General features: G+C 39.1%; 1 protein-coding gene and 1 pseudogene across 4 annotated transcripts in view; both read left to right on the forward strand.

Annotated features, from left to right (window-relative positions):
- ELOVL6 (ELOVL fatty acid elongase 6) overlaps window positions 1–25618 on the forward strand; it is a 134368-nt gene that overhangs the window by 26164 nt on the left and 82586 nt on the right. The window lies entirely within an intron of this gene.
- On the forward strand, window positions 23553–23918 carry LOC115857217 (small ribosomal subunit protein eS26 pseudogene; annotated as a pseudogene).

A 25618-nucleotide genomic window follows, 5' to 3' on the forward strand; every position in this document is an offset into this window, starting at 1 on the left:
AACCATGGCCTCAACTTTCCTTTCCCTGAATGTGTCACTAAAGAAGCAGCATATGAAAGCCTGGGACCTGTTATTTCATTCTAATTTCATTCCTTTGTGGTAGAGAATACACCCTGTATAGTTTCAATCGTTTAAAGTATTTTGAAGGTTGTTTCATGGCCTAGCATATAGCCTATCCTGTGGATGCAGGCACACAGAGTTCCAGATCCACCTTTGACACTTCATGGTTTGCTGAACTTGGGCACATTCATTAACCTCCCTGGGCCTTCATTTCTCAGTGTGAAATTGAGGTCATCAAATTGGGTTCTGGCCAGAATTAAACAAGGTAAGATGTGTAAATTGCTTAACAAACGTCTAGCATTTTATAAGCCCTCCATAAAAGGTAGCTTTTACTGGCTTGTCTGTGAGCCACAGTTTTATTTTTGCCTGGCTCTCCACCAAACAAGCGTTCCTAATCCAACAATTCTTTTTAACTTGTCAGGAAGCGTTCAGAAACATTGTTTCGCAACTCTGCATAAAACCTTTCCATTGCTCCCAAGTTGCCTATCCATTGACTCAAATTTCCCAACCTGATATGCAAGATTCTTTGCAGTATGACCTCAACTCACCATTCCTGTCTTATAGTTAGTTCTCCCTTTTTTCTATGGATAGCTTATGACCATGGCAAACTGAAGAATTTCTTATTTCCCATGCATCTCCATACCATCCTTTTCCTTTTATTTTTGTCACCTGGAATATCTATCCCCTTTCCCTGCTTTGAAAACTTACCCAGAAAGCCCCACTTGATACTACCACCTTCATAAATACTTTACAGTTTTTTGAAATGTTTTTTTTTTTTTTTTTGGTACGCTGGCCTCTCACCGCTGTGGCCTCTCCCGTCGTGGAGCACGCCGGCTCAGCGGCCATGGCTCACGGGCCCAGCCGCTCCGCGGCACGTGGGATCTTCCCGGACCGGGGCACGAACCCGTGTCCCCTGCATCGCCAGGCCGACTCTCTACCACTGCGCCACCAGGGAAGCCCTTGAAATGGTTTTGATCTTTGCCTTTAAACCCTCTAACTCTTCCATTTGATATTTGCATTTAAAACCCCTAAACTCCTATTTAGCTCTGGCAGATTTTCTCATAATAAAGTTAGCTGTGACTTGTATTATCATCTTTATAGCATTTTATACTAATTGATGATAAGATTTGCCTTTCAGTCAAGCCTGGTACAATGCACAAACATTTTGAGTCACTGTCCACAATTGATCCTGAAAGCGCTGCAAGTGTTGATTTGGGGGGTAGCAATAAATTTTAGTGAGGAGAAGAATTTGCAAATACAGAATCTGCAAAAATATTCTATTTTCTAATTGTAGATACACAAATGTATCTAATACATAATGTTCTGTATCTCAATTTCTTCACTTAATGCTACAATTTAAACATATTTTATACACATATACATATATTGTTTTTATTTCAGTGGAAAAGGAGCTTCTGTTTTGTTACTGTTGAAGCTGCATATCATTTCATTACATGGGCATTTGTGTTGTTTCCAATCCTTTATTATTAGAGATACTGTATATCTGTAGGATATACATGGATCAAACTGCAATGGAAATGCTGATAGATATTGTCAAATTGCCCTCCATGGTGGTGTACCTTATACACTGCTACCACCATTGTAAGAGGGGATGGCATTCTTTCACATAGCAGCATTCTTTGTTGGTTGTAATGACTTGAATTGTATTTTAATACCAATCTCCTGTGTCAGGGGAACCATCTTTAAGTTTTCCAATAAGCCTTGAGAACCTACTGAATAGAAAAGCAAGTTAAAACCTCAAAGGGGTCAGTGTGTGAGATATTCACATTCCTTCCCTCGCTGTGCACCGATTTCCTAACCTCTTAATTTGGCACGTGACTGTACTAGGTATTTCACATCAAGCCATTTGTTATTCCCCATTCTGGTTACACTTTCTACAAAAAATAACATGTTTCCAAAAATCAGCACACATTGTAGCAACATATGGGCGACATGCATGCTTTTAGTATTTTATTGTTACAACAGCCTAGAGTGGATAATTTGAATAAATTTAAACTATCTGAAGCTTCACTACCATGAAGTTGATGTGCATTAAAGCTAGTAAAATGGCATAGCTATGACAACTCTTTAATAAGATAACATTTTTAATCCTTGCCTTCATGAAGTTTATATTTTAGTAGTAAGAGATAGATAGTAAATAAGTTAACCATGTATATTTCTGGTTTATCTAGTATGCCTGATGGTGATACATGCTATGGCGAAAAGCAAAGCAGGAAGGCCAGGACAGAACTGGGGACAGCTGGAAGGTCTGGTTTGGCAGGGATGTTAGGAAAGATAACATTTGAGTAAAGACTAGAAGATAATGAGAGTGAGCTATGCAGGTTCTGAAATGCTGGGATGAGGAAAGGGCCCAAGAAGAGGCTCTATCTGGCAGGAAAGTAGCATATCTGTTAAGGGGCCAGGATGGCAGGAGTAGATGAGTGAGGGGACGAGTAAAAGGAGAAGACTCCAGGCAAAGAGTCGAGAAGGAGCTAGATTTTAAAATTTGTTCACTATCAGTGTGTTGAGGGTATGGGAAAATAGACAGTCATATGTACTATTGGTGGGACAATCAATGGCTACAATCTTGGAGAACTTTAGGCAACAGCCATCAAGACTTTTCAACATACATACATTTTGCCCATGACTGGAATTTCCCCCTTTACATATGTGTACAAAAAGATGCAGGTGCAGGAATGTTCTTTGCAGCATTGTTTTTAATAGCAAATAATTGAAGGCAATCTAAATGTTTTCCAATAGAGAACTGGTATAATGAAGTACGGCACATTGAAGCCATGGAATATTACAGAACTGCAGAAAGAATGAGGTCAAGCTCCAAGTGCTATGATGGGAAGATCCACCAGACACACTGTTAAAGTGATAAAAGTCATCGTATTTAATAGTGCATGCCTGTGTGTGTGTGTGTGTGTGTGTGTGTGTGTGTGTGTATTTAATAAGTGGAACAAAGTGGTAAACCAACCCTCACTGTATTGTTTAAAAAAAGGATTTAAATTTTATTTCAGTGTTTGATTTAGGTACTCATTTCTCTCATTGTAAAAGAAGTCTTACAAATCAATAAGAAAGATAAATAACTCAGTAATAAGGTAGATAAAGAACATAAATAGAAAGTTTACAGCAAAGGAAATGTGTCTTAACCATTTCTTTCAGGAGACGTGAAAAAGGGCTTAAATGAACTCAAAACTGAAGAAAGTAGAAAACAGCAATGAGATACCACTTTCATCTTTTAGGTTATGAGAGATTAAAGTTTTTGCACACTTTCAATGCTAGAGAGTGTGGGGAAATATGTTGGTAGAAGGGTAGAAATTCCTGAACTTTTTGGAGTCATTTTTGAGGGTAATTTTTCATTGTCTATGAACTGTTAAAAAAACTGAGATAGAGACTCCTGCTGATGTGAAAAGATCTCAGAGATACATTGCTGTAGGTGAAAAACATCAAGATGCACAATAGTATTAAAAATATGATTTTTTAAAAAGTACTTATGCATGTATTGATACACACAAATATGCATAAAAATCTGAGGAATGGAATTGGGAGTCAGTCTGTGGGAAAGGGAAGGAGACTTGGCTTTCATTTTGCACCCTTTCTGTATTACTTGACTTTCTCTTTTTTTTTTTTTAACCCTGGGTATTTCTTATTTTTATAGTAAAAATTTAAATCTCATTTAAATTGAAAAACATTTATCTTTTTTCATATGATGAAGCACCATAATTTAATCAGTTTTTAAAATTGCCTTCATATATATTATTGACTGGTAGTTCCCGTGTATTATAAATCCCATGACAATAGATTTGCCTGTCTTGTTCCCCTGGGTATGCTCTGGTACCTTGGCACGTGGTCGGCACTCCATGAAAGTTTGCTGACTAAATGAATAAAGGAAAATAATTTTTAAATAAAGTGTTCAATATTCCAATACTACTGTCATTCTGGCAGGTATATTATTGCCTCCATTATACAGACAAAGGAGAGAAAAAACTGTTCAAATCACAAAGTAAGTACGGAAGTGAATAGAATAGATAAAATAAAGCAACTGCAGAGTAAGTTAAGCATTAGAACTGAGGCTAAGACTTTGTGAGTCATGGCTGGCTGTGTAACTTAGTGCATTATCCAACTTCTTGATCACTAACTGGAGAATGGTTGCTAAACTTTTTTGTCCTGGTTCTTGATGAATGGTGCTCCAGGGATCCAGAAAGATGTTAATAGGCGGGGAGTTTTTCTTCATCAGAGCTGTGTTTCTATCTCAGTAAACAGATCGCAATTGGAGAAAATGTGTAGGTTGATCCCATAGGTGGCAAAAAATAAATTACATCACGTTTGGTTTTAAATTTTTGTGGTATTCAAATTGGGTTACTTAAATTATGGACCATCTATACAACGGTCATTATGTGGTCTGACAACTATTTCTGTGGAGATGGATGAATATGTACTGACATGGAAAGATGTGCCCTTATATAATATAAAGTAAAATAGGAATGTACACTATGATTGGATTTTCGTAAGTAATATATATGTTAATAAATGCACTAAACTGTAAATAAGTACAAGAAAGTAATGTAATGAGTTTCTTAAGCTGTGTATTAAAGCATAATTAACTGACTTGGCAAACTTAGTTTTCAGGGTACTACATCCATGAACTTTGGATTATCTTTGTATTTATAAATAAAGTAACTGAGTATTTAATTACTATTTATATGTGTTTGTTTAATTCTTCCTTTTCCTAGAAAAGAATTTTCAATTAGATGTCAAAATATTAAGCACTGATCTCTGGTTCACGTCTTAACTTCATGAACATATATTTCCCACTTCCTTTCTTTTAAAAAATGTACTTAATAGAATGAAACAAAGTGTCGGTTAGGCTAATTCAACATGTGTAACCCCGTGAGGGTGTTTTTATACCTTCCACAGCAGTTACGTAATTCCTTGAGGTAGTGGGCACTCAGTAAATGTTTAGTGAATTGCCGTTGGGTTTCTTTCTAAAGAAAGATAAAATATCTTTAAGAAATATATTACAGATTATTCGGTCACCCCCACCAATACTGTGTAATGTTATGTGGCATATGGCTCTTTTTACTTCACATTGCATATTCCAAATGATTTTCCTATTATGCTTCCAGCAGTAACTTGAGGGAACAAGTGAGGTTGGTGTCGGGGTAAATGAAATGCTTGAGCCTTTCTCTCATGAACCTCTAACTTCTCCGGGGCTTTGGCCTTGCTGCAAGGAAACCAAGGAGGCCCTGGCTTTTTACTCTTGGACCGCCCCCCTCTCCAGATCTTCCAAAAACGGGTCCACATGATGACTAGCCAGTTTGCATAGGTTGTTAAATCAGCTGAGTGAGTGAGGAAAGGGCACCTTCTACCAGTTTGGCCGTGGCTCCCTATAGCCACAAATATCCAGCCACGGGCTACCATATGAAAGATTTTTTTTGAGGAATAATTTTGTGCTTTTGGTGTGGATGCTGTTTCATGATACATTTTGTTCCAAGGCAGACATTTATTAGTAAAATTTATTTAATTAACCAAGGAAGTACAAAACTAACTGCTTAGAGAAACGAATTCAATTCTCCTGTCCTTTCTTTGCTGAGAACAAAGTATGTAATTCATCACACATGGAGCCCTTTTATTTCTGTTCATGAACATTCGTAAGATTTTAGACAGAGCACAGTCAGGCATGGAAGTGTCTTAGAAAAGCCCTTACTTTCATTACACCCTCTGCGTAGTTCTCTCGTTCAGGGAGAATCACATCTTGATCCCAGGTCACCTGTTACCTAATCCTCTTCCCCTCCACCACTCTAGAAAACATTTTAACGTCCCCAATACTTAGATTTTACCCACTGTGGCAGGTTCAGTAACAACTACCCATCTCTTGCATTTCAAGGTGGCTCAGATGGAATCTTCCTTTTCCAGTAGGTTCTGGGGTTTTTTTGGTCTACCTCTTCTTGTTCTATCCTTTTTTTGAGCCTTATTCAGTAGATATTTAAAGAGAAGACAGCAGGCATATTTGGAAGTATGCCCACTAAGGCACTATTCTTAAGAGAACATTTGTTCAATGTCTTTTTTAATGCTTGTGTGCTTTACTATTCCTGCACTGCTTTGTAGCCATTCTCGTTATTTAGCATAGTTGGTTCTGAACATGACTTGCACTTCCCACGTTGTCATCACCTGGGAGGCTTTTACTGTCACCCGTGCAAAATCACCTTAGCATCTCTGGATGTGGAGCTTGGGAGTTTTCAAATCTTACCCTGGAGAGGAGGTAATGAGAACCTCTGATTTAGGAAGATATTAGAGACATTGGGTCTGTTTATCTGCCCAGTTGATTCTGATTCTTTAAAATCTACCTGGAAAATGTAGCCATTCTACCAATGGTGTATTGAGCAATCTCTGGGTGTAGATATGAGTACATGAGCCAGGACAACATGGGTCTCTCTTGCTGTCTGAAAAGAATGAAATTGTGTTAGAGTCAAGTTAAATATTCCAACAAATGTCTATAGCGTAGTTAAGTCCTGATACTTGTACGAGTTTTAAAATTTTGATTTCATAAAATATTATCCAATTTGTAATAAAATGCATTTAAATAATTTCAGTAGATTTTAGAGTTATCATTTTTCTTGTTTTATTTTTCCCTCTATTATAAACACATATTTTTTGTTACAGATAGGAAAGTTTCCTATACTCTCAGGTCCCAGAGCTAATCATTTCTGGTGCCTGTATTTTTAAATAACTTTTTAAATGATATGTCATTACTATTAACACGCTAATAAATATGTGTAACCAAATGTAAGAGGATTTCTAAAACCACAAAGTCATTAATAATTAGGATTATGCTTTAGTTCTAAACAAGCAATTATAATAATTTAACATCTGAAAACTCTAAGAAGTAAAAGTTTTTGTCTAGGTAAACATGGTCAATATATACTTTAAAATTATATTTTCAAGGAATTCTTAAAATATGTTAGCAGTTGTGCCCCAAATTTGCTAAAATTTGTTGGGTTTTATAAATTAAGTGCCTATCGTGCTTAAAATGTATTACTCATTTAATTCTCAAAAAAATGCTGCAAGGAGGATATTCTCCATTTTACAGATAGGGAAGCTGGGGCTCAGGCACAGAATTAGTAACTGTCAAAAGGGTAGGATTTTGACTCAGCCCTCTCTTTCTGGAAGGCGTTTGTCGTTTCTACTTCTACCACATTTTTGGCCTTACAGCAGCCAGAATTGCGTTTCTCCTCCAAGGTAATTACAAATATGAGACGGAGTTTCATAGTTGGAGAACAGCATAGCATAGGAGTCTCTGTCTTGGTCATTACATTGCTGCTTCCTTTTTATTTCCGTGGAGGACCAAGTGCTCTACTCCATCCCATGGTGACAGTACAAGACAGAAGTTGGCAGCTGGTAAGAAATTCAGGCAGAGTTTGTGTCTGATGACAGAGATAGCCTAAAAAAATAACTGGAGAGAGAGGCAAATCAAATGTTAAACTTGACATTAAGAAATCAATATTGATGACACAACGCCTGGGACTTTTTACATTTCTTAACTTTTCTAAATAAAAGAGGAATCAGTATTTTTAATAGACAAAAGACTGTGCCTTGGTATTAAATCATGGTTGGAGAAAAAACTATTTCTGTTTCATTGCAAATGAAGTAAAGAATGCTGTTAGGTCAGTGGAGACAGCTAAGCCCTGTAAAGCTGCTTACTTTGCATTAAGAAACTACAAAGTAAGAAACAGCCCATTATTCCATCTCTAGAGTTATTTCAGGAATGGCCCTGGAAAGTTCGGTGGATCCCATTTTAAACAAAGATCTGTTAGTTTTGTTTAAATCTGTAAAATCATCCTTAAATTTTTCAAGTGTATAATACTTTTCACTTCCTTTTCTACATGAAAGCATAAGATTTAAAAGTTTAATTTCCAAAACATCAAAAAGAAAACTGTCTTCGTTTAAGAAAGAGATTTACATGGAGGATAAAATGTGTCAACAGCTTATAAATCCTAAAGAAGCATTTATTACACTTTATTTCCTTTATATGGAACCATTCACCCAACCATTCTTCTGGATTTTACATCAACAATTGAGTTCCATCATCAGTTAAACTTCATCCCACTGTCTAATAACTATCTATTAAATTATCCCACTCTCTCTTAAGGTTTAAAGCATTCAAGAGAGATAGGTAGGTGGTAAATGCTGTCATTCTGTTTGAAAGGTAAATATTTTGTGTAAGAGATTAAGTAAGGTCTTAAATAAGGTCTCAGAAGTGACACCAGCCATCTACTTTGTACAGAATGGTATCGTTTCCACAAATGTACCATAATTATAGTTTACTATTATTATTATTAAATATGAAAAGTCTTATGCATGACACCAGGAAATTTTCCTAACATAGATTCCGTTTGTAATTTTCTTTGTATCTGTCAGTGTGCCCTGGCCGCCTAAAAGACACAAGCTCATGACATAAAAAAGTGACCAAGGGTATATCAGAGAAGTTATTCATCAACTACTGTGTCCTCCCTGCTCTCTCACAGGCCAGTGTCTTTATTTATGGAGGGGTCACATAGGTTTGAGAGCCTGTTTTAAGAGATAAAAAACTGTCTTTGCCAATTTGAAAAAGCAAATTTTGGAAGAACCAAGTGTTCATTTTGAAATAAGGTTTCTAGGACAGTGCAGTGAGTGCTTCCCCCTCCTTCATCTAAAAATTTCTGAAATATTTTTAGCCATCTAACACACACACACACGCACACACACACACACACACACACACACACTATAGTGACCTAGTTGTCATAATCATCACTAATTCTAAGTTTGCTCTGTGTGTGGACCAGCCGCATCCCTGGGGAGCTTGCTAGAAATGCAGCATCTCAGGCCCCACCCCAGACCCACTGAATCAAAACCTGCATTTTAACAAGATCTCCAGATGTTTCATAGGTTCAAACATATTCAGAATTTGAGAAGCTGGTGTCAGGAATCACTCACTGCCTGGAAGAAAGGCCAAACGTGGCACTATCTGTATTTTCACTGAATTAATTATTTTTCTGTGCTGGAGAGAATCCTGCTCTTTTCTAGACAAGGGAGATCCTGAACCAGGTGGTAGAGAGGAAAGGTTTAGGCAGGTAAAGGTTTTATAACCATAATAATGAGACAATAGCAGCTGTAAAATAATGCCAGGGAAATAACTGATGAGATTCCATTGTGACAGATGAGTTTTTTTCTCAGCAGTTTCCTCTTTGATGGTATCTTCAGTTAAAGATCTGCAAAGAGAAAGGTCCATAACCGGGAATGGGATGATGTAAGATGTGACCTTTCGGTAGTCTCTAAGGACAACTGTTTCTTATTATAACAATCCAAAGAGTATGAAGCTGTAAAAATATTTTTTGGGGGGTGTTGGAGTGCCAAGAACCAAATCAATAAGAGTGCACTATTCAGAATCGAATACTTCTCATGTGAATATTCATTTTACTGTAATCAGTTATTAGATGAACCTCCCTTTTACCCCTGGGATTTCTATACAGTTTAGAATTTAGAGATGTTCATATTTTCAGGTAATGACTTCTTATTGCTGACTGCTACAACTTCTCTAATAAGATTAATATTTATTTGCTGATTACTAAATGCATCCAGCACAAGCCATTAAGTTAATCTTCACAATACTCCTAGGCAGCTAAGGGCTCATTATTTCCTTTTTACTGATGAGGAAACTGAGAAACTAAGAGATTGAGTAATTTGCCAAAAACTGTACAGCTGCTAAGTGGCAGAAGCAAGTATTAAGTCCAGGATCTCTCATTCCAAAGTCTCTCCTCTTAATTATGACACTAGATTGCCTTCTAGACTTCTTTATGGCCCAAGAGCACTGGCTCTTAGGGACGGGAAAGCATTTCAAATCTCATTATTGCTCTTAATTAGTAAAACCTTTTGGTAAATAATTACATATAAATCTTCTGACACACCCAAGCACCTGTCTTATCATTCACACCCAAATACTGGTCTCATTGGTGACTCATTACTATAATAATAGTATTAGAAGGCCTCAAAATCTCTTTCATGTGGAACTTATAAGAGGTACAGAAATTCAGCTAAGAATTTTAGTTTTATTTTAGAGATTTATTTTTAAATTATCAATATATATTATTACCAAATAATAAGATTAAAGTATAGGAATGGAAGGATCATACAGTGAATTAGTATCTAAAATCATTTAAATCATGTCAAGAATGTTTTAAGCATTCTGCTTTTTAAATTTTTTAAACATTTTTTAGCTTTTTAAAATACAAATTGGAGGACTTTTGAAAATACTTGCTTAACTTTCCTTATTGTTCAGAAATCATCAGTTTTAGAAATTGGCTATTGACGGGTGACGAGTAAGAGATTTCCTTTTGCCAGACAATATAGTGACATACATTAATATGGAAATTGCCAGTATGTTTGGATATTTATGGAGAATCATCAAAAACAAATCTAGATCAATCTATATAAGCAAAGAACACAAAATTTATGAGTTTAATTTTTGCTGCCTCTATGTTTAAGTTTGGCAATTCAGGCAATGAGAATGTTGTATGAATTTGAATGCATGCATATTCAGGGTTATTTTGGAAGTGTATGGAATATAATGCAGAAAAGAAGAAACAGTTTCCACTCAGATTTTTACTTTTTAACTACACAATTGTTCACTCGCTTCATTATGTGCTTGGTTTAAAGAAAAAAGTAAGAATTCAACTAAGAATATGATTAGGAAGGTATTAAACTCTCTAAAATCTATAGGGAACACATTCATGTATCAATTTGGGGATGCTTATAACATGTTTTTTCTGCTTATAACAGGTCTTTTCTAAGTGGAAATTTTTCTATGCAGGCAGGTAAATGTCTAGTCTTAGGAAGATACTTTAACAGGGAAATAGCAGAAGGTGCTCCAGATAGAACTCAAACCCATATCTGTTTTTTTTTTTTTTTCTTTTTTTTTCTTCTTTTCTTTTTTCTTTTTTTTTTTTTTTCTTTTTTCATATCTGTTTTATTCCAGAATCTTTTTCTGTTTCTAGTAGTTGTCTTTTTCTATCTCATCTTTGTCCTGATTTGTGATCACAGACGTGGATAGACTGATTCACCTCTTTTCTAGAACCAAATCAGAAGCCTTTACTATGGTAAACTGCTCAGCTTGGGAATGGTCTTGGTGACGTCTTTCTCATGAGTGTCTGAGTAGGTGGCTGCCGGCCAGAATTCCCTCTACCTGGATATCCTGTCCATTTGAGTTTCTCACCTTGCAGAGTGGGCGTAGGTAATGAGTAGCTGGGAAACGATCCTTTCTTGATCGGTTTTGTTTTCCCTCTTTGTTCCCTCTTTATGTGGGGGGATGGATTATTTCTCTACCTAGGTCTAAACAGAACTCTTTCCTTCTGAACCTGGTTTGCATTTACTCTATAAATACAAAACATGAAATCAGAGCGTGACATTTTGTGACCTTATCCACAGATTCAGGAGTACCATTAAAGAATAATTGAACTAATGAAGTAATTGGGAGACTTGTATTATATCTTGTGTATAAATAATATAATATAGAATAGGATAATGTAATATATATTTATAGAAAAAATGTGTTGTAAAGATAAATGGAAAACAGCACTGGAGCCTAGTTGGAACCACCCTGCACAGCTTTCTTCTGTCCCTTTCCTGTTCTGTCTGCCTGGTCTGCTGCCCAATCACATCTTTCCCCTCCACCTTGACACCCTCCCCGCCACAACGCAACCAAATTCCTCCTGCAGCTGGCATGAACCCCAGCCTTCTAGGATGAGGATTTTAACACACTCCTGGGAGCTTGTGTTGAAAGTGACAGAGCAAGTTAGACCAAAAGGAGAGAGGCGGCTGCCTGATGACAAGATAAGAAAGGTTTCAACAATTGATGGGTTCTGGCTTCTAAAATTAGCTCTTTTGAAGTGCTGGAATTTCCATCTTTTACCGATGTATTTCTTGGCAGACGTCCTCTTTGTAGTGATTGCTGTTGTTCCATTTGGAATTAGTTCAGTTCTTCAAAGCAAGGAGAATCTGTTTAAAGACTTAGCTGCAAATTGTGTTTTTGTTGGCGATGGTCACTCCTGGGCAACAACCAAGTGGGGTGACACTAACTGCATCCATCCTGGCTCATTATATGTCATTAAGATCCTTTCTGCAGATTAGGAACGGTGGAAGGTTGGAGAGAGCCGTGCCACAGCTGACTCCTGAGGAAGGACCTCTTAAGTCATCTGTACCCTAAGGGGCTCATCACCCCACTGATGGTTAATACGGTTTTCTTGGGGAAAAAAGGGTATTAATATAAAATGTTCATGTTCATCATCAAAAAATTGGAAATAGACTAAGTATGTATGATTTTAAAGCCAGTAAAATATTGTAGGTATATGCTGTAAGCACCGTGCCAAGTTTATTGATTTACAGTGGAAGACTGCCTTTCCAGTATCTGAAATATCCATAACTACTCCCTGTGGCTCTCCATTTCTTGTAAATAATCCATAGGGATTATGGATTGGGCTGGAATCAAAATGCAGGGAACTACCTCGTTTTGTGGGTTATTTCACCTGTAATAGAAACTGACATGCTGTGTATTACTATTAGTATCCAGCAGATCATGGAGAATGCCCCTATATGACAGATTAAGTATCTTTTTGCTTTGAAGTTGCTATGTCAGTCTCTTGACAGATTTATTTCAAGACCACTCTTCCTGTGCTATGAAAGTCATTTACCTTATGTTCCTGTTGTTGTTTTCTTGGTGGAAAACTAAATTTTCTAATACAGTGTTGTTCCAACTTTAATGTGCATCCAAAGCGCCTCAGGAATCCTGATCAAAGTGAACCTTTTTCAGGAAGTCAGTCTGTAGAAATATAGATTCTTAATCTTAGATGGCTCTGGGGATGCTGGTTGTCACTGCCCTTTGAGTCGCAAAGCTCTTAGTCAGCCTACGAAATGGCTGAGATTTCTTGGGATGGGTTATTTCTAGACAACCTAGCCCCTTTCTTCTGAACTTGGTTTGAATTTACTCGATAAAGGCAAAATATGAAATCAGAGCGTTAAATTTTTTGACCTTATCCACAGATTCAGGACTGCCATTAAAGAATAATTGAACTAATGAAGTAATTAGTAATTAATATAATATACTGCATAATGTATTCTATTTATAGAAAATATTTTACTGTAAAGATAAATGAAAAACAGCACTGGAGTCTAGTTTGCATGTAAATCTCACTTCTATTTATTTGAGCTGACATTGATGAGATATGCCATGTCTAGCAATGTCAAATGAGGTTGTTAGTTTTGTTTTTTAATGATGTATCCTCATCAGATCCTGGGATTAGGAGTTTGATATTCCTCACACAATACTATGGTCCAGCCTAAAATAACTATTGACTTGCTAGGTACATAGTACAGAGATAGGTTATTAATTAGCTTTTAACTGGTAGATTTAAGGGTCTAGGAACTTGACAAAGGGATAAGCCATTCTGTGTAGGAGGAGGGGAATGTGTATGAAGGAGAATCAGCAAGTCATAATATTGATAATATTTTTTAGAAGATTTAGCATTGGTATAATTAATAACCTTTTCAAAAGATAAAACCGCAATTTAAAGATGAGTTATATTGAAGAATTCGTATGCTGTAGTATTGGTGATAACTGGAAAAAGTGGCTACACAACCAAAAAGCTCCCAGTCAACTGATATGTAAAGGAATTAGGGACTTCCCTGGCGGTCCGGTGGTTGAGACTTTGCCTTCCAGTGTAGCAGGTGCAGGTTTGATCCCTACTCGGGGAGCTAAGATCCCACATGCCTTGTGGCCAAAAACCAAACATAAAACAGAAGCAACATTGTAATAAATTCAATAAAGACTTTAAAAATGGTCCACAACAACAAAAAAAAATCTTCAAAAAAAAATAGCAAAGGAATTAACTAGAAGTCAGTAATTATGTCTTTTACCTGTTCATTATGAGTGAGAAAAATGCTGATCTACGTGAAGGAGGAAGGACCAGTTTGATTATAAAGAGAGCAAGTGTTCATTCTTATTGTTGGAGATTTGAACTCCCTGGTTATTAACTCATTTAACTATATGTCCAAAAATTCCTTAGGCAGACCAAATGAGTAGACTGATTACATCAAATGACAGTAATTCCACAGTTTAGACAGGCATAGATGGGAATGTAAGCAATGTTCATAAATTCTAGTTAGAATGGGAGCAAGATTAACCCTGTTAAATCCTGTTTAACAGGTCAGGCAGATTCCTATAACCCAAGACATTACTAACAGTTAGTGAAGGCAGGATGTCCAGGATGAAGTTCTTGGACTGCAAAGATCCCAGAAATGAATGACGTTTCTGCAGCTGGAGATGGGCCAGCAGTCAGACATCAGACCACCCACTCACGTGTCTTATGCATTTTCAAGTTCCAGTTCTCGAGGGAAATGGAATGTCAATCACAGCTGCCACATTTGTGGGAAAATTACAGTGGTCCCACCTCATCTGCAGGGGAGAGGTTCCAAGACTCCAAGTAGATGCCTGAAAATGCACAAAGTACCAAACTCTATATATACTCTGTTTTTTCTTATACACACATACCTATGATAGAGTTTAATTTCTAAATTAGGCACACTAAGAGAGTTACAGGAATGACTAATAACAAAATAGAACAGTTATAACAATATACTGTAGCAGACGTTATGTGAATGTGGTCTCTCTCTCACAAACATCTTAATGTACTGTGCTCACCCTTGTGGTGGTGTGAGACGATAAAATGCCTGCTTGATGAGATGGAGTGAAGTGAATGATATAGGCATTGTGAGGTAGCCCTGGGCTACTACAGTGTTGACCTTCTGTCAGTAGGTCAGGAGGAGGAGTGTCTGCCCCGGGTGACCCTGGACCCTGGAGCCATGACCTTGATGTTGGATGTCAGGGGCGAATCAAGTGGATGCTGGGGATTCAGAGCAGGGTGGACCAGGATGGCACTGAAATGCCGTCACATGAACCAGAATGGTGCACACAACTTAAACCTTCTGAATTGTCTAGTTCTGGAATTTTCTACATAATATTTTTGTGAAAAACCATATTTTGACCACAGTTAACTGAAACCATGTAATGTGAAACCGCAGATAAGGGGAGACTGCTGTATTCTCACAGTGTGCGTGACAGAGGACTTTGTTAAAAAGAAAAAACAAAAAAACACAGACATTTTTACCAGGAGTATAAAATAAGGAATGCAGTTAATACTCTTAAAACATACACGTGGGCATCAGAAGCATTTTGATTTTTGAAGTCTAGTTCCAATGCTGTTAAACACAGGCCTGGGAAATAGTAAGAAGAGGGTAACTCAACAGTGAAGCATGTGACAAATTCCAGCACCATCTGCTACAATTTACTTTGGTCTTCTGAGCTCCAAGCCCATTTCCTCATCTGTAAACTGATATGATAACATCAATATGATAAGGTGGGAGCACATTTCACTCAGTGATAAGTTTTTTTAAAAAAAATACAAGCATGCAAGAAATTTGCAGGAAGTAGTTAAACTAACAGTCTAAACTATTTGCATACAACAACTTACCCTTTCTCTGGGGATGAAATACTTCCCAGGTAAGTGAGCATAGCCAGCTCTGTAATACTATGTCACAACCCACTGAGAAGTGCATTCCCGACTTGCCATAGCAGAAATAGTAATTCCAGGGATATGATAACTTATTTTGTGATTTAAAAGTTTTTTAAAATAAAGCTGTCAGTATGGGAATGATAATACCTCTTTATAGAATTCAAGCAGGAAGTATCCTTTTGAACCTGAGAAATTATTTCTATTTCTATTAGAGAGAAGAGATACTCGTTCCAGAATCAGTCATTTTGTGATATCTGTATGACCAAAGAGGCATCCCACCGATGAGGAGAGAGGAAAGTGCTTCTCTAATCTTATCAAGTTTCCATTTTGGTTGTCTGCCAACTCCACTGGACTATGGAACACAAAGGGCATTGGCATTTGACAAAAGCTGGAAAGAGACCATAGTACCACCAGTAATAAGTGGACAGACACGGGCGGGTGACAATCGCGGCTTACAGGGCACTTTCCCAGCGTTGCCACTGCTGCTGTTGCTGGTAGTTGAACCCCTGTAAAAAATGTGGGCCAATTTGCGGGCATGTTGCTAGTTCAGAAGTGGACAAAAGGAAGACGATCAGACAGCGCAAGGCCAGCTTATGGAAATGCTGGGAAGTGTAACTACTACAGCCGGACTATGCTATCTAAATATATGCTAGTCATTCTGTTTCAAGGTATAGTCTCCCACACCAGCTGAGTCTCTCATATTTGTAAAGATTTTTGCCTGAAATTCCAAAGCATCACAAGGTTCTTTTAGACTAATAAAACCTGAGTTAATACTATACTAGTAGAATTCAAATACTTCTGCAAGGATCGGAGTGGCCCTCCAGGTAAGGGCCAGTCCCCTCCACGTGGGTCATTATCAGTCATCTGTAGCTTCTTCGGATCTTCCACTCCCTCCACCGCCCTCCTTCTGATCATCTGATAGACTCTCTTCTGAGTAGGTGGTCCCAGGGACACGCTGTTTCTGTTGTATTCTTCAGGTGCATTGTGAGTATCCTTCATATGTGCTGGGGCTGAATATCAGAGTTACCTGGGCAGCTTTTTCAAAATACCGATGTCCCTTACGCCAGACAAATCAGATTCTCTAGGAGGCGGTTCTCAAATACTGTGTTTTTTAAAGCTCTCTAGGTGATTCTAATAGGCCCCCAGGGCTTAGAACCATGCAGCTTTCAAGAATGAAAAATGAGGGACTTCCCTGGCGGTCCAGTGGTTAAGACTCCGCACTCCCAACACAAGGTACACAGGTTCAATCCCTGGTCAGGGAACTAAAAGATCCCACGTGCCCCGCGGTGCAGCCAAATAAAACAAAATTATTTTAAAAAATTGTTTTTGAAGTAAGAATTAAAAATGAGAACTGTCGGTCATTCATTCATGCCTCATGGTGAATCAGTTCCCATGGACTGAGTTTTTCAGAACCAAGAGGTATGAGAATGAGTGAATGAGAAATTTCAAGAGCGGTGGTGAGCTGTAAAAAAAGCAAACATCTTAAGAGTGTAAATTTTGGGATAACAGAACTTATTTAAGTCAATATTTTGTTCAGTCTAAATTGTAAGCTCTTCAACTGGTTGAAAACCACTTGCAGAAAAAGGGCCTAAGGCTTTGCCTTCTTCTTGGGGCCAAGAGCAGGATATTGCTGTTATACACTCTCTATAAGTTTTTGTTAAATGTCCCTTTACCTGCTAGTTGTTAAGCTCATAATAAAAGAGATTACCTAAGAAACATGAGAAAAACAAGTCACTCTGGAAGAGTTTACTGTGGTATTTTTTTGGTCGTCTAAGAGGTGATCTTTGTGCACAGTATTATTCGTGGTTTTTTAAACCTTAGGTACTTCTTGAAGACTTTAAGATATTCATTAAAAATATTACCCTTGGTTGCAAATAACAAGTAGTCACTGAAGGTACTTGGGCAATACGAACATGCTCGGTGTCATTCAGACATTGCTAAGACTTTGAGTATCTGTTGATAACCTTAAGAATTCACACACACACAAATATTGTCTCTTGGTTGCAAGTAAAAGGTGCTCAGAATTGAAGGCAAAAGATGATCGAAAAAAACTTAAAAAGAACGAGACCCTCAGAGTCAACGTTTGTTCTCTTTAGCAGAGTAAGTGGTGGAGATTGGTTGGGAGTTGATACTTGAGTGCACAAAAACTTAGAAGTAGGGAATGGGAAGCAGCTGATCATTGTAACTGCAGAAAGTACAGTACAGGCTTCCTCTGGCTTTATCTTCCTGTGGAAAGGAAAAGGGGGCGGGGCGGGGGAAACCCAACTTCTCCACCTTTCTGTGAAATGCAAAATCAAGTTTAGGGCTTATAGAAACATGCTAGCCCTATCCCCAAAGTGGCATGGGGAATTAAGGACGTGGGGAAAGCACTCACTGAGTGAAAGAGCGAGTGAGTCAGCTCCATCTATGGCCGCCAGGGACTAGGGGAGTCACAGATAATTACCACATGCTAGGAGTACAGGGATACCAAGCAAATGGGGGTGTCGGAAACATCCTGAACCAACCCCCAAGGGTACTTAACATGACGGGGCCGGTTATGTAAGGTATTCCGTCACAGAAGGGAAGGGACAGGACAAAGCCCTATCAAACACTTAGGTATGACAGAACAGTTTGTAACCAATTGGTAACTCCTGAGATTCTTTGCTATGAAAATTCAGCCACAGTAGAGATTGTTGCAGTTATGTTAGAGACTGTTACCTGCCGAATGACAGGTTTAGCCGAAGGTGACTAGGGAAGGGGGCCAGATTTAAAGAAGCTGAAAAAAATCTTAGACAAACAAAGTTCATTTCCACTTAAAAATCCTAAGTTAAAACACTCCGTTAATAGAAAGAGTTGGGTCAACTGTATAGCCATTCTCTTCTTTGCTTCCAAATCACTTCCAAAAAGAGACAAAAGAGTAGACATATAAAAGGTCCAGATGCATCAGTGCAAAAGGAAAAATTTTATGTGCATCGTTGTTTTCTAAAAACGTATCTGTGAGCCGCACCGTCCCGCCCCCCACCCCCCCCAAAAATCATGTTTAACAGGCAAAAAATACTTTGGAAAGAAGACAGATTTAAATAAGGGAAAATGTTACCCAAGGTCACCATGATTATCTATAGATGTCTGCCCATCTCTGAAAAGTAAAATATTGACAGCCCAGAGCCCCAAGGGAATAAAAATGTATATTCAGTTCTCATTCAAGTGAAAATGCATTAGGCTCAGGTCCAGAGAACAGTCTTGAATTTGATTTTTTTTTTTAAGCTTCCTAAATTTAACGAGCTGAAATTCTTAAAACCAGGCTTTCATAAAAACAAAAAGGTTTTTTCATTTTGTTGTTTATTTTCTTAATTTAAAAAATACACACTGTGCCTCCCTGGTGGCGCAGTGGTTGAGCGTCCGCCTGCCGATGCAGGGTACACGGGTTCGTGCCCCGGTCCGGGAAGATCCCACATGCCGCGGAGCAGCTGGACCTGTGAGCCATGGCCGCTGAGCCTGCGCGTCCGGAGCCTGTGCGCCACAACGGGAGAGGCCACAACAGTGAGAGGCCCGCGTAACGCAAAAAAAAAAAAAAAACCCACACAAAAAGAAGTCCCATAATCTCACTTTTTTCCCTTAAAATTTACAAGTTAAGGTTTCCCTACCCTCTCACCTTGAGAGATAATGCTTTTTTCTAGAATACTAGAGATATGTATCTATATCAGTATCTATAATTAATGATTTAACTTGATGCAAACCTTCATTAAAAAGATGGAAACTTGCATCCTTGGTTTAGGTAATCTATTGATATTATTCTGTTTTTAGCTTTATCTGCTTAATCTGTGATAGTTTCTGGATTACAAGGCAGCTGTTTAAGTGTAGTTGATTGAAGACAGATGGTTGGGATCAGGTGCCTCGAGGCAGTGTAAAGGACTGAAGAGTAGTGTAGGACCCCCTCCTTATCTCAAACCTTCCCCCCCCCTGCCTGGTCCTACCCACGCAATGACCGTTTCTCAGCCGCTTACACGAGCTAAACTCCAGTTTTCAGACTTTCCAGTATGCATTTCCTTCTCCCTGGAACGTCCTTCCATGCTTCTCAAAGGCCAGCTCTTCCCCATTTTTATGATCCCAACTGATGTGCCAGCTCTACTGAGATATTCTCATTCTCCATCTAGAAGAGCTTCCCGCCCCCAAACATTGTCTCTCCCAGTATTCTGTTGTTTTCTTTCAATTCACACCATAGTGGGTTATTTTTGTTTATCTGTGGATTAGCATCCATCTCTCCCCAATTCAACAGAACAAGCTCTGTGAGGCTCGTGGTGGTGCCCATCTTTTTCAGTACTGTGCACCCAGCACTTCACATAGGGGCTGGTAGGTAATAGGTGCCCAATAAGTGTTTGTGGAATTAATGAGCTGTATATATCATTGGCACAAATCCACAAACATGTAACTAGCTTGCTTTGCAACCATGTGGCTGTAAAGAAAGAGAAGGCTGCTCTTTGATTGCTTTTTATTAGTCATGTTTTACCAAGTTGAAAGTTACTAGTAAATTTCTGGTAGTGGCTTTGTCAGTAGTAAATTACAGAGCATGCTGTGTTACTAAAATGGGTTACCACTCTTGAGAAACCCAAGCAACAAGGGATAAGAATCTCTCCGTGCATTTCTATAATGACTTGGCAGAAGCTGTGGGATGGAGGAAAGAATTGGACTCACTCTAATCATAGGTCTGCTATTTTTTAGTCATTTATTAGTAACTTCTTTTCTTAAGAGCCTTGAAGAGCCTCCATTTTCTTACCTGTAAAAGGCAATCGTTTTGTCTCATAGGAACAAAGTAGATGATACGTGACATACAGTTAAAACCTGCCATAATATATAAATGAATCTGCATGGTCTTGTTATTTTGAAATTAATGAAATGGGGAACACATACAGCTGGCTGCCTGGGAATTCCAGGCATCTGTGAGCCCATTGCCAACAGTTGTTTCCACAAATTTGTTATTGTCTCAGAGTGGGTTGCCCAGGAATCTATGTCATGTTAGTTAAAGTGTTTTGTGAATTGCAAAGCGCCAAAAAAATTTATGGTGTCATTACTATTATTATTATTATATGGTTAAAAATAGATCCTATTAATAAATAAGAGAAATCTATTCATAGTGACTATCAGCTTTTGCCTTTTAAATTTAGATAGACTTACTAGAGTCATACGCTTAACTGACATGGATATAAGAAGATCTCCAGTAACGTCAAAATATCTTCTAAAACCTTGGAAGAGGCTAATGCTTCATAGCATAACCGAGCAGGACCCTATGGGGCCTTCCTGGGACAGATCCTGCCCCATACCCTCTGCTTCGGCTCCTCTCTGAAGTACCTAGATAATAGTATCTGATACACACTTCCTGAGTTGTTTTACAGACGCTAAAACCACCACCAAGTGAAAGAAATTAACTACTTGATGACCGTGAGCACGTAGCCCCTAAACCTACTGGCGCCTAAGGATTGATGTTGTTAACCCTTGTGACACCGCCCTGTTACCTCACCATCAACCAATCAGAGAACTGCAAGAGCAGCTGATCGCTTAACCTGGGACCCTCCTCCCTCACCTTGCCTTTAAAAGTGCTTTGCTGAAACCCACGGGGAGCTCAGGCTTTTCGAGCGCTGGCTTCCCTGGACTTCTCGTCTGGCACCGTACAGTAAACGCTGCACTTTCCTTCACGACAACCCAGTGCCAGTACATTGTTTTTACTGCAGACAAGCAAGTGGACCCGAGTTTGGTTCAGTAACAATAGTGGAAGTGTCCTCCTCACCAGGTAGTAGAAGGTGAGTTTGTTTGCTCCATTTCGGATTGACTTGGCCCTCTGCTTTCCAACTTCCCCCCAAAGAAATTAGTCACGATGGTGAACTTCTTAAGAGGAAGTGGCTGTAAAGTGCAAAATCAGTAAAAGCAACCAGCCAGTAAACCAGGTTTATACTCGGCCAAGGTAGATTTAATCCAGGCTCAGAGTCAAGGAATCACTGAATTCTAGTGCTGGAAGGAACTAAAATTTACTTATATTAACCCCAAAGTTCTTTTGATTTCCAGTCTTCTAAGGAAAAAAAAAGAAATTAGTTTTATTATATTTCTTGACCTATATTTAAAGCCAGACCATAAAATTTCCAAAGGTACTATTTTCCCTGCCAAACTTTGACCTGGGTGCTTTTTACCGCGGGGCTCTTGGCCTTCCAGCCAAGAAGGAAGAAAGGGTGTAATTCTGCATTTATGTGAGTTCCACAGCTCTTTAAATGACAATCCCGGAAGACTGGATGTTTCTCTGATAAGGTGTTCTTTTCAGACTTCTGTTTCTTCTCCCTTCCCAACTTTTCTTTACCATCCCCTCCCAGCTTATCTCTGTGCTCTCTATTAGGGTATAGGTAGGCAGGGTGTGGTCGTTATTCAGCTGCTAATTTTGTTAATTTAGCCTCAAACAGCAGTTTTACAAATGAACTAACATTTGAGAAACTGAAACACAAAGGTGATAAGAGACTCCGAAAAGTACAGTTTACCTTTAGTCAGCTAGTCAGAGGATAAAAGAATGCTATTCAGAGAGTAGAGTTCGGTGTGATTATTGGGTGAAGCTGGTGTAATTAGAGGTAGCTGGCAGATCCTGCAGAATTACTCTGGGGAAATAAGGAAATCTTCACAGGACCTCCCTGGTGGTCCAGTGTTTAATACCCTGTGCTTCCACTGCAAGGGTCACAGGTTTGATCCCTGGTCTCCCTGGTGTCCAAGGTCGGGGAACTAAGATCCCGCGTGCCAAGCTGCAAACTGATGGGTAAGACTGCATCTCCAGTCTTTCATTCAGTTTGAGGAAGTAATGATTGCTCTTAATTTAAGTGAGTGTATCTGTCAGTCAATGGCATACGTAATCAGTCCTAGCTTTGTTTATGGCAGGACAAACTTTCCTTATTACTACCTATGAAGCCACATAACTCAGACTGGGCCTTGAACCCACCGTCTTTTCATTGAGATCACACACCTGATCTCAAGACTTAATGAAGCTTAGGTTCTTTATGTCTCCTTGTGGAAAGAACTCAGTGAGAGACAAAGTGATAGGTAAGAAGTGTTTATTTAGAGATACACATTCCAGAATGGCCCTGGGAGAAACACATTTCACAGACGGAGTGTGGGCCATCTCAGAAGGTGAGAGGCCTCGAACTATGGGCTGGTTAATTTGATAGGCTAATGAATGGGAGGATTATTCCAACAATTTTAGGGAAGAGGTGGATATTTCCAGGAATTGGGCCACTGCCCACTTTTTGACATTTTATGGTCAAACTTGGAGCTGTCATGGTGCCTGTGGGTGTGTCATTTAGCATGCTAATGTATTATGAGTGTATAGTGAGGTTCAAGGTCTACTGGAAGTTGAATCTTGGACATAATCGGTTCTAACCAGTTTATGTCGTATCCTCAGTGGCTATGTCGTTCTTTTAAAGGTTGTGCCCGGCTTCCTTCCTCCTATTTCACTTGCACATTCCTAATGTCTTCAATAAGGCACTCAGTATAAAGCAAACATTTTATTAAAGACAAACCTATTGTTGTGGGAATTCTACCCAGAACTATCAGCACAGCCTTTAACTTTACAACCGATTGAACTTATATATGAAACTCAAGGTATTATAGCTATGTGTCTATTCCTAATGCAGGATTCCTAGCTCCAGAGGAAACATCTGAGGGCATTCATGACCTGTCAAAAAGTGAAATGGGAATTTGAGATACTTATATAGAAAATTGAGACCAAAATAACACTTGGAATTTCAAATATCTAGAATCCTATGAGACAATATGTTGAGCTAAATTTTCTGAATGGGTACATCTCAGTCTGTGAACGTGCAGTCTCCGTGATCACTGCTTTAAGAAACCCACTATAGCCTCTTTAGCCTCGCTTCCAAGATGACCAAGAAAAGAAGGAATAATGGTCGTGTCAAAAAGGGCCGCGGCCACGTGCAGCCTGTTCGCTGTACTAACTGTGCCCGATGCGTGCCCAAGGATAAGACCATTAAGAAGTCCGTCATTCGTAACGTCCTAGAGGCCGCGGCCGTCAGGGACATTTCCGAAGCGAGTGTTTTCGACGCCTATGTGCTTCCCAAGCTGTATGTGAAACTGCATTATTGCGTCAGTTGTGCCATTCACAGCAAGGTAGCCAGGAATCGTTCTCGGGAAGCCCCGAAGGACCGAACACCTCCACCCCGATTTAGACCTGCCGGTGCTGCCCCACGACCTCCACCAAAGCCCATGTAAGGAGCTAAGTCCTTAAAGACTAAAATACTGTTCCCTGGAAAGACAATAACGTGGAAATTATACTTTAAACAAAAAAACCCCACTATAAATATCTTTCATATGAACCCAGATTTAATCATACGTATTGTCATTAATCAATATATATTGATTAATATCCTAGCCCCATATCCAAGTTTAGAAGAAAAATTCATTTTTCAACTAGGCTTACTGAGTTACATCTAATTGAAGTTCTTCCTGTGGTATTAATGAAGGTAGAGGTTAATTCTTTGAAAACCTCACTCCAAATTATGGTCAGCTTTCTCTCTTCCTGGTTCCTTTGATAATTCTAAACAGATCTAATATGTTGACCTCTTGCTCGTCTTTGAGGATCTTCTCGAAAGATTAAATTGTCTCTGGTGCCTGGTGGGGATCAGACCTGTGCTGAGGATAGGAGGATTACTTTAGGGTTCTTCCAGGTGACCTTGACTGAGGTGAATTACAAGAAGAGGAGGGAGAGGAAGGGAAGGGGCAGGAAGAGAAGAGAGTGCTCTGCTGCGGTCCCTCTACTGGTTGGCTTCTTTTCCAATAAAGCCTTTATCTGCTGCTGAGTTTATCCATTTTTAACTTTTTAATTTTTAGTGCCTTCCCTTATTCCCTGGGCTACTACCCTGCTACCCTAAACTGTGCTTATACTGAGGTTCATTACATGTGTTTCCGACTCCTCAGATTTGCTAATTTGGTTACAATTTTTGGCCTCCATGATGTTGACCTTGGCTTTGGAGTGAGGCCAGTTTGATCCCAGATCACCACTGCTTATTAGTCATGCAACCTTGGGCAAGTTAGTTATTTCACCTGGCTGAGCTTCCTCACCTGTCGGTAGGGGTGGTGCACACACCTAGTGTATCTGGTGTGAATATTGAAGGAGAGATCTGCGTCAAGTTTTTAGCACAGTGCCTGAAGAGTCCTAAGTAACCTGGACTCTGGTCAAGTTCAAACATCTCATTTGTTTGGCATCCTCAGATTATTTTCAGTGACTTCCTTGATAACCTTAAGGTGATTATCTCATTTTCACCCAGTTGTATATCCACATAATAAAGGAGTGTCCTGGGTTCTATTTTCCTGGTCTATGCATGAGTACAAAAAAAAAAGGGAAGACCTTACATGTTTAGCCTGGAATTCAAGGCCCTGCTCAGTTCTGTCCCCAAACTTCCTCTACTGCCTTATTTCCCACATCACTGTTACCGAACGCAGGGTTGTGTGCCCGATGCACGGTAAGGCCAAACGAACCCAAACGTTGCAGTTTGGAAAAGAGAAAGGTTTGTTGCAGGGCCAAGCAAGGAGAACAGGTGGCTTGTGCTCAAAATTCTGAATTCCCTGATGTTTTGGGGAGAAGAGTTTTTACAGGCAAAATTTGAGGGGTGGGATGCAGGGTATGTGACTTTCTAATAATTGGCTGATGGCGAGGTAATGGGGGTGGTCTAGGCGTCTTATGCTCGGCCTGAAGTTACTGTCTTCCACCTGAGGTGAGGCCTTCGTTCCTGCAGAAGAACTCAAAGATATTGTTACGTATATCCCTTGAGGTAGAACCAGTATCCTGCTTTAATTGTTGCACTGTAGTTTCTTCATTGTTCCTCCTTTTTTCTGCATTCCGTATTTCCCTGACCGGTAGCCATTTGCTCTGCCCTTTGGAACTTAGGGAAGGCCTAGGAGGCTGAAGCCTTTATCCTGCAAATAAGAAA

Source organism: Globicephala melas, chromosome 5, assembly GCF_963455315.2.
Source record: "Globicephala melas chromosome 5, mGloMel1.2, whole genome shotgun sequence".
Classification (NCBI taxonomy): domain Eukaryota; kingdom Metazoa; phylum Chordata; class Mammalia; order Artiodactyla; family Delphinidae; genus Globicephala; species Globicephala melas.